Raw genomic sequence first — 13,977 nt, forward strand, 5'->3', positions numbered from 1 at the left:
TATGGCTGTTAAACACCCAATAAGGTTAGTTCCACCAGTCTGGTACTTTTAATTAACATGTGCTGCATAGATAAGGCTTGTTAAAGAACCAAATATTCTCAGATAAACATTGACTAGATTTATATTTTTTCCTTAAACTAGTTGGCTAAACTATGACCATAGACTTTTTAAGATTATGTGTATATTATTTTTGTCTCATCCTTTATATATCATAATAAACCTAAACAGACCTTCATCACTTGCTTACACTTTCTCATTTTTTCTATTTTGGAATATATCTCCTTTCCCATATCCTTTTAACATCTTTTACATTCTCATTTTGATTTTTAAAAATAATTATGAGACATAATAGCATTAATAAATAAATTTTCCATCTGTTGTGAGACGTTTTTTCCTGGGCATACTAAGCAATGCTTATTCCCCTTTAAGTTTCTAGTGTCAAGCCAATGTTTGATTAAAGGTTTACTGGGGAACCAATGAATTTATTGAGCTTACTGAGATAACTGAGGGGTTGCTGTGGTGTATGTATGAACTGAGGTTATGCACACTGGAAAGACTTTACCCAGCATGGGTCTGTCTAAATGTTTTAAGGCTCACTCAGTGAGAGGGAGTTTGTGTGGTACTGTAAACATAGCTAAGTACACATGGCTGAAGATGATATATACCCTAAAGGGGCAAAAATACTTTTGTCACATTCCTAGACCAAAGTAATTTCTTACTATATTCTAATATATTCTATTCTATGTATCCTTACATTTACTGATAAGTATACCTCTCACCACTAATCAAAGAAGCTTCTTTTTGAAACAGAGACTATTTCAAAGTTTCACAATTGATCAATTGCAGAGATAAGTGTCTGTGAGGAGTCCAGTCCTAAGTGACACATCTACAAGGCTACCTCTACAGATAGGGCTCAGGGAACATCTTGAAAGAGGAAGTGGAAAGAATGTAAGGTCTAGAGGGACAAGATGCCTGCTGCTACTTAATGCATTCTAGACATGATAGGCAAGGTATACAAGTGAAATCTCCCCACTAGGGTAGTTTAACAAGATTTGCATATAATAACAAAACCAGCTGATATGCCAAAGTGGATGGGAGAAATTTCAAGGGGTCCCAGCTCATGATGAAGATTTACAGGCAATCAATGGATGCTAAAGGAGGGAGAACCAGTTTTCTTCAGGAACTAGCTCCCTCAGAGTTTATCTAACTCCAAGAGGGCAACCCTAAACACAGGTACACAGGAACTTCACTGAATGGATGCAGTGTATGATATATACACACACGTATATACATATGTATATATATTTGCACGTATATGTAACAATAATAATCAAGGAAAGAGAAAATTAAGAGGGAGTTGAGGGGACATAGAAGGAGTTGGAGGGTGATTGGGAGGGACAGAAATGTTGCTAATACTATACTCATGTATGATGTTCACAAATTTTTTAAAATTATTTTTATTTTTATTTTATGTATATGAATGCTTTGCCTGCATGTATGTAAGTGCACCCATGCCATGTAATGACCATGGTGGTCAGAAGAGGGCATCAGATTCCCCTGGAGCAGAAGTTATGGATAGTTGTTAGCTGCTATGTGTATGCTGGGAATAGAACGCAGGGCCTCTGCAAGAGGATAACTTCTGAGCCATCTCTCCAGCCTCACAAATTTTAAATAAATGGTCAAAAATAATGTATATATGTGTGTGTTGAAAAAAATAAATATAGGTAATTCAAAAAGAAAAAAATCAGTAGCCTTCCTATATACCAATAACAAGTAATCAGAAAAAGCCCTTGCGGAAACTCTCCCATTCTCCATAACCTCAAAAAAATAGGAATAAACCTAACCAAAGACATTAAAGATCTCTACAGTGAAAATTTCAAAACTCTATAGAAAGAGATAGAGGAAAACAATAGGAGATGGAAAGACCGACCATGCTCATGGATTAGTAGAATCAATATTTTGAAAATGACCATCTAATCAAAAGCAATTTATAAATTCAATTCAATCCCAATCAAAATACCCATGACATTCTTCACAGAGTTTGACAAAATCAACCAAAAAAATTCATATGGAATCATAAAAGACCTTTGTTCTTGGCTATTGTAAACAGAGAATCAAGCTTTAATTTTACTTCAGGGTTTTGAACTTTGACCTTAAAAATTTTAATAACCTTTATGTTATAATCAACATGCTTATAATCCTATTTACTTTTGTTTTCTTTTTTTAAATTTCAAATGTGCCATTTACATTTATTTATTTATTTATTTATTTATTTATTTATTTATTTATTTTTACAGGGTCCCACTATGTAGCACTGGGTAGCATGGAACTCACCATGTAGACCAGGTGGGCCTTGACTCACAGAGATTTGCCTGCCTCTGCCTCCTGAGTGCTGGGATTAAGGTTCTGTGCTATCACACATGCCTAGCATGTCTAGTAAATACTTCCGCACTGTTGAGGAGTGCATGATGAGCGCGTGACCATCCTTAAGATACGCCCTCAGGGGGAGAGGGGGGATTTCCAGGTGCCTTTATAAGCTCTGTAACACCTGCAATAAATGAGTCCCTGCTTGACTAGGCTCCCCATTGTGCCTGAGTGTTCCTGGTACTGGGGGTGGCATGGGCTGGCGAATGGCGTGCTTACTCATCCCCAAACATCACTGTGCTGGGGGTCTCTGGTACGAATCCCTGGCAACTGGTGCCCAGTGTGGCACTCGAAGGAAGATGAAAAGAAGAAAGAAGAGAAACGGATTGGGGCCAATAGAGAAGTTTGGGGTAAGCAAGATCTGAAAAGATGGGTAACATGACTTTTAAGTCTGAGGACCCAGTGCTTAAAGCACTGAGAGATATGCTTAAAAGCAGCAGATTAGATCTGTCAGACCTGGTAGCTCAAAAGGTTTGGGCAGAGGCGATTCATTTGGCTCCCTGGCTACTTGTGGCTAATGTTTTTTACTGGGGATACATGGGAATCAAGGGAAGAATTTGAGGAAGAAGGCAGAAATACAACAGAAGTGAAACCAAAAACGGCCAAAGTAACAAGCGGCACCTCGGGTGTGCCCTGGCCAGCTTCAGAGCCTCCCAGGACCTAGGAAAACAGAACCCATCAGTGCCTCCACAGAGTGGAGTGCATGGGGTTGGCAGCAAAAGCCACTCACCCCCACCCACCTTGAACTAATGCATGAGCAGGTCAGGGGACCGCATGAAAGCCACCAGATGCATTTAAAAAAAAAAAAAAACACCATTGGCTGTGCACTGCCATCAGCTCTGGGACGGCTGGGAAGGCCCGGTTTGGGGAAGGTGGCTCAGGGAGGGGCTCCATCCCCTCCATTCCATGGGCAGCCAGGGAACCACCCCGCCCCTGAGTGTTACAGCCCTGCTGGCAGCAGTGCTCGCCCCCTGGCCAAGGGAGCCCTTAGTGAAAGCCTACAATGCTTTCACTGACTGGGGCAGATGTGGAGAAACCAGAAAGCAGCTCAATTCAAGGAACTCATGGCCATTGCTTTCTGACAGTATTCAGACTCGTTTGATCCTTAAGGAGAGAGAAGCCCCTATTTTCTTACAGCTTCTTAGGGGTCACTAAGGATTGCCTGGGCTTTTATCCCAAGGCAATGCAGAGGCAGACAAGATGGCTTATGGTGTACAGGTACTGCCTCTGCAACAGCCAGGGTTCCTCAAGTTCCCATCAAGGACCTAAAGAAGATTATACATACCTGTAGGTTTTGTCAACCCTTTCTGCATGTACTGCCTCTGCAACAGCCAGGGGTAAACCCCAGGGGATTCAAGCCCAGTTCCTTGTTGCAGACGGATGTCACACACTATGCTCCTTTTGGAAAGCTTAGGTATATTTTTGTATCCATTGACACATTCTCACATGCCTGTTGGGCTACGACTCATAACAAGAGAGAAGTCTAAACATGCTCAGTCTCATTTTCTCTAGTGCTTTGCAACCATCAAAACCTAAAAATTCAATTACAAAAACAAAAAGGGGTAATAAGCCCCCACCAACAGTTGGGTATGGCCTTACTCACTATTGATGTTCTTAATTTTCAAAAAATCAGTTGGAATCCTGATTTCAGAAGCATTGGGGATGACAGGAGCAGAGACCTGAGGTACAGGTAAGATGGAAGGACCCCATTACAGGACAATGGAGAGTCCCAGATCCATTGCTAACCATGGGTCAAGGCTTTGGGTGTGTCTACCCTACAGGAGATTCAAACCCCATATGGGTGCTTGCAAAAAACCTTAAGTGGGTAGGCCAGGATCGTAGTGACTAGCATGACAGTCCATGGACAATATTTCATGAAAAAAAATTCCTCTGTTTATAGCCATCTGAGGTGAAGGACCAAGTTCCTTGGCTTCATTGCCAGTCAGCCTTTTTGACAACTGGCTGATTGGCTAAAAGGTACATGGTCTCAGAAGTATTTCAACTTGTACTACACCATGACTTGCTTTGTTTCTCTTGATAATGCTTATCTTTAAGTGTCTTTACCAGATAATTCGGCTACAGAGGACCCTTGGAACTGGCACTGCCCACCTCCTCATGATTACAGACTCCCCCCAGGACCCTCTCTGGTTGCCCACGCTTGGCTAACTGAGTTAGGCAGAGACTAACTCAGTCCCTGCTTGACTAGGCTCCCCAAGCAGCTGCCCTTAATCATGATGCATTTTTAGCCAAGGACAGGTAAGATGTCCCATGACAAGTACTCCTAAGACAGGACATGCACATGGCCAGGTGCATGATCCAATGACAGGCAAGGCATGATCAGAGGTGACACAACCTAAGACAGGCAAAAATGCATAAGATTAGAGGAAGGAGATAGCCATCTCTCCTCAGAGAGCCATCTATGAGGTGGGTAACCCATGAAATAAAGTCAGTTCGGCCTTAAAATAAAAATAAAAGGGGGAGATGTCGGAACCTAAAGACCCCACCTTGCAGAAGTCTAAGAGGAAGTTACTGGGTCATGGTCTGACTTGCTTTGAAAGTCTGAAGAATACTTCTGCACTGCTGAGGAGTTTATGATCAGCGCGTGACCATCCTTAAGATACACCCTCAGGGGGGAGGGGAGATTTCCAGGTGCCTTTATAAGCTCTGTAACACCTGCAATAAATGAGTCCCTGCTTGACTAGGCTCCCCGTTGTGCCTGAGTGTTCCCGGTACTGGGGGCAGTGTGGGCTGGTGAGTGGCGTGTTTACTCATCCCCAATAATCACTGCCTGGGGGTCACTGGTACGAACCCCCAGCATATACCCACTTCCCAGATAGCACCCTCACATAGCCTCCCTCCCCCTACTAGAGCCCTTATACGCTGATAGCCCTGCTACTGTCTGCTGTGTTGTCAGCACCCCAGCCATTCTCCACTGCTTGCCCTTCTGGTGAATCTAGTAAGCCTATCTAGAGGTCTTTGTTTTAGGAGGGTCAGCTGTTCCTCATCTAGCAGTAATAAGTTGTCAATATTCCTTTGGATAAGACTGGGCTCTGCTGTTCATTTTCCCAGTTCTATGCTGGATTACTATCTTAGGATCCCTTTGACCACCCTGACCAACAACTCAAAAGAAGGTATTGCCTGTCTGGCATTGTTGCTTGTTTTGAAGCCTTTAGCTATATTTGTTTTCTTTTTGAGACAGGTTCTCTCTGTAACTCCAGCTGGCCTAGAACACACTATGTGGACCAGGATGGCCTTGATCTCACAAAGACCCACCTTTCTCTGTCTCCCAAGTGCTGAGATTAAAGGCATAGGCTGCCATGCCTGGCTTCTATTTACTTTCATTTTAAGTTTACTATTTTAAATATTTTTGTAACACACCTTTAACATTACTTTTAGCCATTAGCATTTTGGAACAATCTTTATTTTACCATAGAAAATTCTTTTTAATACAAAAGTACTTTTTATCTTTACTATCTAAGAGTAATAAATATAGGTAAAACATATTAATTAATAGTCAAACATATTAATTTTTATCAAGCTTTTTAAATTTCATACAATATTTCCCACTCAAATCCAGACCCCCCCACCCATCTTTTGCTTTTTTATAACAGGCTCTTTGAAATTACTTAAAGAGTTTAACACCTCAGGTGAGCAATTATTCATAGAAGAAACTGTACACTGGAGCAGAAGTAATCATCTCTTAAAATTTACTTATATTCTCAAGTAATAAGAACCATGTTGTAGAATCAGAATTGAGATAATGATCAACGAGAGAACATTTTGACCAGAAATGTACAATAATGTATATCTTGTCACTTTCAGAAAATATTTTTTAACTATTTAAACCTTAAAACACATGTTAATTTTTTAAAAGAAAAATCTAGAATCATTAGCCATCTCTGGCATACTGAACATGTGCCTAAGCTAACTTAGTCTGTTGAAGTTTCAATATTTTACCTAAAAAATTTATATTTATTATGGGCCAAATGGATGCTGGGCTAACTTAATAACACAAGTTTACATGAGCACTTTCTTATAGGCCAATTTGATGCCAAGTAAATTATTTTTAAAAATAAAAGTTCACATAGAAAGTGCATACATACACGATCATACATAAGGTAGATTTTTGCAATAAAAATTTTGCAATTACTCTCTGTTGACATTATATCTCCTGTAATCCTCATTCTAAGATGGAAATAGCACAAAATATCTTTAGTAAACATATTAATCCATCGTTTTACATGTAATCTTGTCTTAGTAAAAATCCTAGTTTTATATTAAGAATATTATGAAAAAGAAATGACTTTTTTACATCTATTATACGATTCAAAGAAAATTTTTAATTAATATATTTATTTAAAACCTGTTTTGGAAGGAAATCCTAATCAAAATCTATGTATATGATGTTAAATTTCATAGCATAATGAAATATTGATTTTATGATTTTAATGAATGCTGTTTTTTTTTATAAATAATTACCACTTAAATGTTTTGTGAAACACTTAACAGATAGATCCGAAGATACAATAACATAATAATTGATTTTTTAGATGTTTAGAGTACCAAAGTTTATAAGGTAGTATGTATTTATTGGACCTTTTAATAAATCACCAAAATACATTTATTATCTGCATACGTGGATTTTAATTGGGCATGCCAAAAATAAAACAAAAACTAACAAATTTTAGCACACAATAAAAAGGAATTCTAAAACAGAAGTGGTCACAGTTTGTTAAAAAATTATTTTGACACAGACAACATATGAAAACAATTATCATAAACACACATGGCACAATTTCATCAAATATATGTGCACTGAGAGTGGAGGAAAGTAGGCATTTTATATCTCCATCTCTTTAAGATTTAAGAAAGGCTTAGTTGCCTAAAAGAACAAAAGGCGATTTTGCCATGTGGCCTTAAAGAAATACCTCTTTCTCTTTTCAAGAGTTAACTGAGTGGGAGATGTCTTTACATACAAGACCAGCAGAGTTTTCTTTGTTTATGCTATTAGCATTACATAAACCAGAGACAACAGGAAGGAAACATTTTTAAGACAATTTATTTTAAGGTTAAGAATACATAAAGTATAAAGCAGTACGAACATGAACATGTTATCTAATTTTGTCTCAGGCTTCTTTTTTGGAGGCAAGACTGGTTTAGGCCATCTGGGGAGTCAGCTCTTAGGGTGAACCCCAGAAAAAAATACATGTGCTGTTACATCTGATCCAGGTACAAGAGTATGGATAAGTCCAGGGGATTTTTAAGCAGGGTAAATCTTGTAAGAGACAAGACAGGGAAACTCACCAAAACTGTTCATATCATTGTAAATTACCAATCTTATAATTTTTTTGCTTTTTTACATGATTTTACATTTCAATTAAAGCAGATTGTCCATTTATGATGTTTTCAAATTTTTATTGCTTGGGACTTCTAGTTAAGCACGAAAAATAAGCCAACTTAGAGCTAGTAAACATTCCCCATAGAGGGAAACTTAAGTTAAATTAACATAATAATCAAACCTACAACCAGCTAGAGTTTGGTTTTCTTAAAACACTTCTCCATTCCTTAGATTAGATATGGAAAACGTGTCCAGAGAAAAAATATTGCTAGCAAGTTTTAATAAACAAAGGGTCAGAATCAAACATGCTTTGAGCTCTGAAAGCAATCAAAAACCAAGCCAAATGTTGAAACCAGAACATTTTTAAGGCAAACAAACTGAATAGATAAAATAAACCAAACACTTTGAAAGCAAACAAACCCCAAAAGTTATCTACCAAATAGGATCCTTAAACAATCAGCTCAAAATAAACGAATGGACCATCAACCAAACAAAAGGAGGGCTCAGAGAGCCCCAGAAAAGAACTCACTATAATCCACCTGGCAGAGACAGCACCAGATAGCTAGAATTAATGGGTCCATAGTGGTACCTTGGTAACTTTGCTTTCCTTAGGTGAATCTTCTGATAAAAAGTGGCTTATATTTTGTGTCCCTCAATAAAGGAGATGGGAGATGAAATGTTTAGAGAGACCGGTGTGTTTTGGATAGAGGTAAGGGGTAGAGGACAGAATATTTGGGGAAGACTAGGGGAGTATGGGGGTGTTAAGGGGGGCAGCAGAAAAAAGATGAAGTATTTAGAGAAGAGGAGTAGGGAAAGCGGGTGTGGGGGGAGGTTGGTATGTGATTACAGGGAAAAGGTCTGGGAGGGTGAATCATAGGGAGGAGTTAATCAGCTGGGTCCAGGCCAGAGAGGAAACCTGGGAGTTTAGGGGGTCAAGTGGTGCAGTCAGGCAAAGATCTGTAGAAATAGTTGGTCCCCAGAGAGGAAAGAAGAATCCTGAGCATAAGGGGAAATCTTGAGTGTAAGAGGAAAGAAGAATCCTGAATGTAAGAGATCTCAGATAAGTTTTCATTTCATTGGAGGAACTTATTATCTAAATTCTGTAAAATAGCATGACCATAAGTTCTCAATTCAGGCCAAATAATTCTGTTATGGAGTTGGTTCTTGGCCAAATTTGGGTTCATAAGTGAATCAAACATTTAGGTTTTAGTTTGATAAGGCTGAGTTGTGGTAAACAGGCCAATGGGCTATATTTTTGGGGTAATAGCTAGGACCCAAGCGTAGGCAGTGAAAATAAGGAGAGGGCTGAATCCATGGGAACAAGGCACCCCTGGTGCCTGGGAAATGTTAGAGAGGCAAAAAGCCAAGAGGGGTTTTGGTGTAAATATAGGGTGTCCCCTGGTCTACAGAATCAAAATGGAGAGACAAGGACCCTCGGAGTCTGCGAAGGAGAGCACGGGGTACCTCTGAATTGTTCACATCCTTACTTTTTCCGTTGTCTAGTCAGAAAAGGGGTTGGATAAGGCTCACAGCAAATGGCAAAAGGCCTCTGTATTGAAGGTTGGTGGGAGAGAGAGAGAGGATGCAAGAAGTGATAGTATTTCCTGTGTAGGTTCCCCAAAACAACCAATACAACTTGCTTCAGGACAAAGGCCTTTCTTGCCTAGCAGTGAGGCTGTGAGAAACCACAGCCCCAGGTCGGATGAGATCTCTGGGTCACATACCAGCTGTGGTTTAGCTGAAGTAGCTTGGGGGTGGGTGTAATAGAGTCAGCTATGGGAAAAGGAAAAGAGAGAATAAGGGTTATTAGAGAGAGACTCTTATTCAGAATATCATCCTGGATTTGGCACCAAAATGTTAGCAATAGGAGAGACAGTAAAGACTTCAAGCAACCTCAACAATCTAAACTGAACTTTGTAAACATAGCCAATGACAGGTGGCTAACTGACCAACTGGTATTAGTGCAATGGCCAGGCTGATCAAGTGGCAGGGAAGTTTAAGTACGTTTGCATCCTAAAATAAAATTGTGGGGGTGGGGTAGGGTAGTTTGTAAAGTGCTTAGGGTCCACATTGTTCCTGAAGATTCTCTTGGGTAGAAGGACTTGTTTACAGAATAGAAATCGCTTTATGGTTGGGGGAGGTATGTTCAGAAGCCATATTGTGAAACGGGCTAAAAACACTCCGAAAAGGCCCATCAACAAGAGTGGTAGTCTATAACTGGTCAGAGGTTTTTGTGTATATTCCCTTTAGTAATAATCATAGATTAAACGTTAGAATTTCTTGAAATCTCCTCTGTCAAAGAAATTACTCAATTCCTTTTGGTGGGATTTGTTGTTGTTGTTGTTGTTGTTGTTGTTGTTGTTGTGTTGTTCTGCAGAGTCGGGGGGGGGGATTTCATCTTACACTTCCAGGTAATAGTCTATCAATGACAAAAGTCAGGACAGGAATTAAAAGAATGAATTTGGAAGCTGAAAGTGAAGCAGAGACCATGGAGACATGTTCCTAACTGGTTTACTTCTGGTTTGCTCAGTTGCCTTTCTTATACAGCTAGGCCTATCTGCCCAGGGATGACACCATTAATTCTAAATTCAACATCAGTTTTTGGTTCTCATGCAGAAAACTGCCAAATTATTTACCAAAATGTCACAGGAATGTCCAGCCCAGTTGCAGTTTAAGCCCTTGCTTTCCTCTGAATACACCAGCACTACCTTTTTCCAGGCTTCTATGAAAACTACTTGTTAAGCTATGCTTACAGGATTCAACCATATCTCTAGCCCAGACTTCCAAAGTATTCCATGTTTCTCTGAAAAATAACATGGTCATGTTCTTCACAACAGCACACCTCTCTTGGTACCAACTACTATATTTGTTACCTTTCTGTTGCTGTGGTAAAATGCCATAACTAATACAATTTATAGAAGCAAGACTTTATTTGGGCCTATAGTTCTAAAGGGATGAGTTCATTGTGGCAGGGGGGGGAATGGCAGGAGGCAGCCAGAGAATATTCAGTACTCACATTTTCAAAGACATGCAGGAAACAAAGAACACAAGATGGAAGTAGGGCAAGCCCCTCACAGCCTTCCCACAGTGATGCGCTTCCCCCAGCAAGGTCACACCTAAATGTTCCATGACCTTTCTGAACAGCATCACCAACTGGGGACCATATAGAAAGTGTTCAAATATTTGAGCCTATGGGAGAACATTTCTCATTCAAAACACTGCAACCACATTTATGTTTGTGCTTTTAAATTGTGTCCTCAGGTTCATCTTGGTAATTCTTTTTGAAGAATATTTCTATAAGACAATTGACTTTGGGGGTTGAAAATATTGCCTTTTCATTTTTTGTGAGAATATGTAGAACTCAGCAGGCTGTTCTGGAGCAAAATTGGTTCAAACCAAACTATGCTTTGGAGTGAGAAGAAGGCAGAGGGGATATAATCAGGATTCTAGCTAACTCACAAAGTTGGCCCAGAGCCTTAGCTATATGACCTAACCTTGGCTTTGAGTCTAACCCAGGCCTGGGAGTGAGGCGATGGCAGCATGGTGGGCAGGTTCTGGCTTACTCAGGCTAGTCCCAATCAAGAATTATAAGACCCAAAGTAAGCTTGGGGGTAAGGAGATGGTGGAAAAATATGTAACTTTCTGCCTGACTCAGCAGGCTGGTTTAAATCTAAAGCTGTGTGACCAGGCCTCAGAGTCAAAAATTCTTCAAAAAAATTTTTTGGCCTTTTTCATACAAAGCCTCCCTAGAACCACAGCTAGCCTGGAATCCACTATGTAGACAAGTCCAGGTTCAATTTAAGAGCCCTTCATATTTTGATACATGCTGTTCATTAATTTGTTCATTTAAAAATATCCCAGGGGCTAATTTTGTTTAAAGCTCTATTAGTTTCTTGGAATACCAAAAGTAGACGCATCACTCTTCGTCTCATAGTCCACTTTTCTTTTTGTCTCGCTTTGCAATACCCACCATTCCTTAAGTGAGAAAGTACTACATAGGGGTCTTGAATTATAAAACCCTTAGTTTTTCTCTATCAAAATATCATCCCTTATTTTCAGGTCTTCGTTCTTTCCTTTAAAATTCAACTGTAAATGATATCTTCATAAACACCATTCTCACTTAATTGACCTTTCACTGTTCTTATACTTCCCTTTAGCAAAGCCTTTGCTACTTACAGTACTCCAAGAAAGCTCATTTATATGGTTCCTTCTTTAAAATAGAGAACATTGTGAGCTATATTAGTTATGTTTCTTTTATTCTTCCCCAAAGACCCTAGAATCTAGCATATAGTAGATAGTTCATAAATATTGGAAAACATGAATGAACTAAGGAATTTTAGTATGTTTTGTTTTATCACATTAAAGAAATGTCATCTGTTCCACTTCAGAGAGCTTTTTGAATTATAATTCTTTTACTCAACTTTTTCTTTTTAAATCTTGTGTAAGTCTGATCTGAGATCTTTGTTAAATTACATCACAGGGGCATGATGTCAGTTGAATAAGCATATGTCTTTATAAAAATAAATGGTGCCGCAAGATAAGTTTATGGAAGGATACATTGAAGAAACTGTTTGGAAGCCCAGAATATTGGAGTAAGGACTCAGGAAAAGCCACCTTATTGGCACCTTGATCTTTGACCCCTCTCATCTACAATCATCAGAAATAATGATATATATTTTTAATTTTTTAATTAATTAATTTTTTTTTATGTGTCTGATTGTTTTGCCTGAATGTACGTAAGTGTCTTCATGAAAAGGCCAAGGATGTCAGAGAGGGTGTCAGATTCCCTGGAACTGGAGTTACAGATGACTGTTGGCCACCATGTGGATGCTGGGAATCAAATCCAGGTCCTCTGGAAGAACATCCAGTGCTCTCAACCACTGAACCATTTCTCCAGCACCCAATTTTATACTGCTTAAGCCATTCAGTATGTGGAATAGATAACTAAATTATTTTGTATAGCAAAATAAATAAAATTTTGCTTGTGGAGCGTGGAGCTTTAGGAGCCTGTCAAACTTAGTAACTGAGATATGGAAAAAAAGTTGTGAGAGCTGGGAACCTGAGCCTGAGAATTTAAGGAACATGCTGGATAATGTGGAAAAAGCTGATCAATGAGAAATTTCTCATAACACTTAGTTAAAACAGTTGTAAGGAAAATGTGTGTTTAAAATTCAGTTCTAGTCTCCTAGCCTGCACTACTATCCTCAGGCCTCTTGGGGTAAGTCTATAGCGCAGCGCTCCGCGCCGGGACTCCCTAAGCCTAATTCACCCTTCCACCCCACCCCCCACCCCCCTGCCTCCCAACCGCTGTTCTATACTCTAGTTTGGACCCTGTGCCATTCCTAGTCTTGGGGCCCCAGACACCTGGGGAACCAATACTGCTTCCTGACCCTTCTCACCCAGAGCAACCCAGTCCCTTTCTTGGGCTCCAGGAGCACCACTTCTGGTCCTGGCCCTGCCCTCACCTCGCTCTACTTCCCTGGTCCTCCAACACCCGCCAGCCTCTTTCTGGGGCTGACAGCCTCTTTCTAGGGCTCCGAGGCTTACCTTTACTCCCCCCGACCCTTTGCATCCAGTACAACCCAGCTACTCAATCCACTCCCTGGGAAATCTTGGGGCTTCTTCCCTCCCCATCTGCCTTTGCTTCCCTGCGTGGCGCATCCACGGCAAGGGTCTCAGGTCAGTGCCACCCAAGTTCCTGAGGCCAAAAGCATTCTTAGAAGATTCCAGACCTAAGGAGAAAGTCTGAAAACTTCTGATCCACATTGGAGTTGGGCCACCGCGGAACTCCTGAAGACAAAATCAATCCGGCCTCGACAATATAAAATCAAAAGAGAGAACCAGAAGCTAAGACGAACCAGCTCTTCATACCCAAAAAGTAAACCACAAAGACACATAAAGCTCAAAAATAAAAGAAGCAGAACTAAACTTGAAGGCCCGAGTATCACACAAGAGTCAGAAACTACAAAAGAAATTCACATGTCAAAATCACAGAGAAAAAATAATAACATGAAAAACCAAAATAACATATCCCCACCAAATACCAGTAATCCTCTAGAGGAGCACAATGAGAATCCCCTAGAGACAATGCAGGACATGGAACTCAAAAAAACAATGATGAATATGATAAAAGAATTCACTGAATTTAAAGAACACACAAACAAGGTAATAATAGAGCTGAAGGAAGATAGGGATAAACTTCTGAATGAATTCAG

Source organism: Nannospalax galili, unplaced genomic scaffold (assembly GCF_000622305.1).
Source record: "Nannospalax galili isolate Female #2095 unplaced genomic scaffold, S.galili_v1.0 scaffold10, whole genome shotgun sequence".
NCBI lineage: Eukaryota > Metazoa > Chordata > Mammalia > Rodentia > Spalacidae > Nannospalax > Nannospalax galili.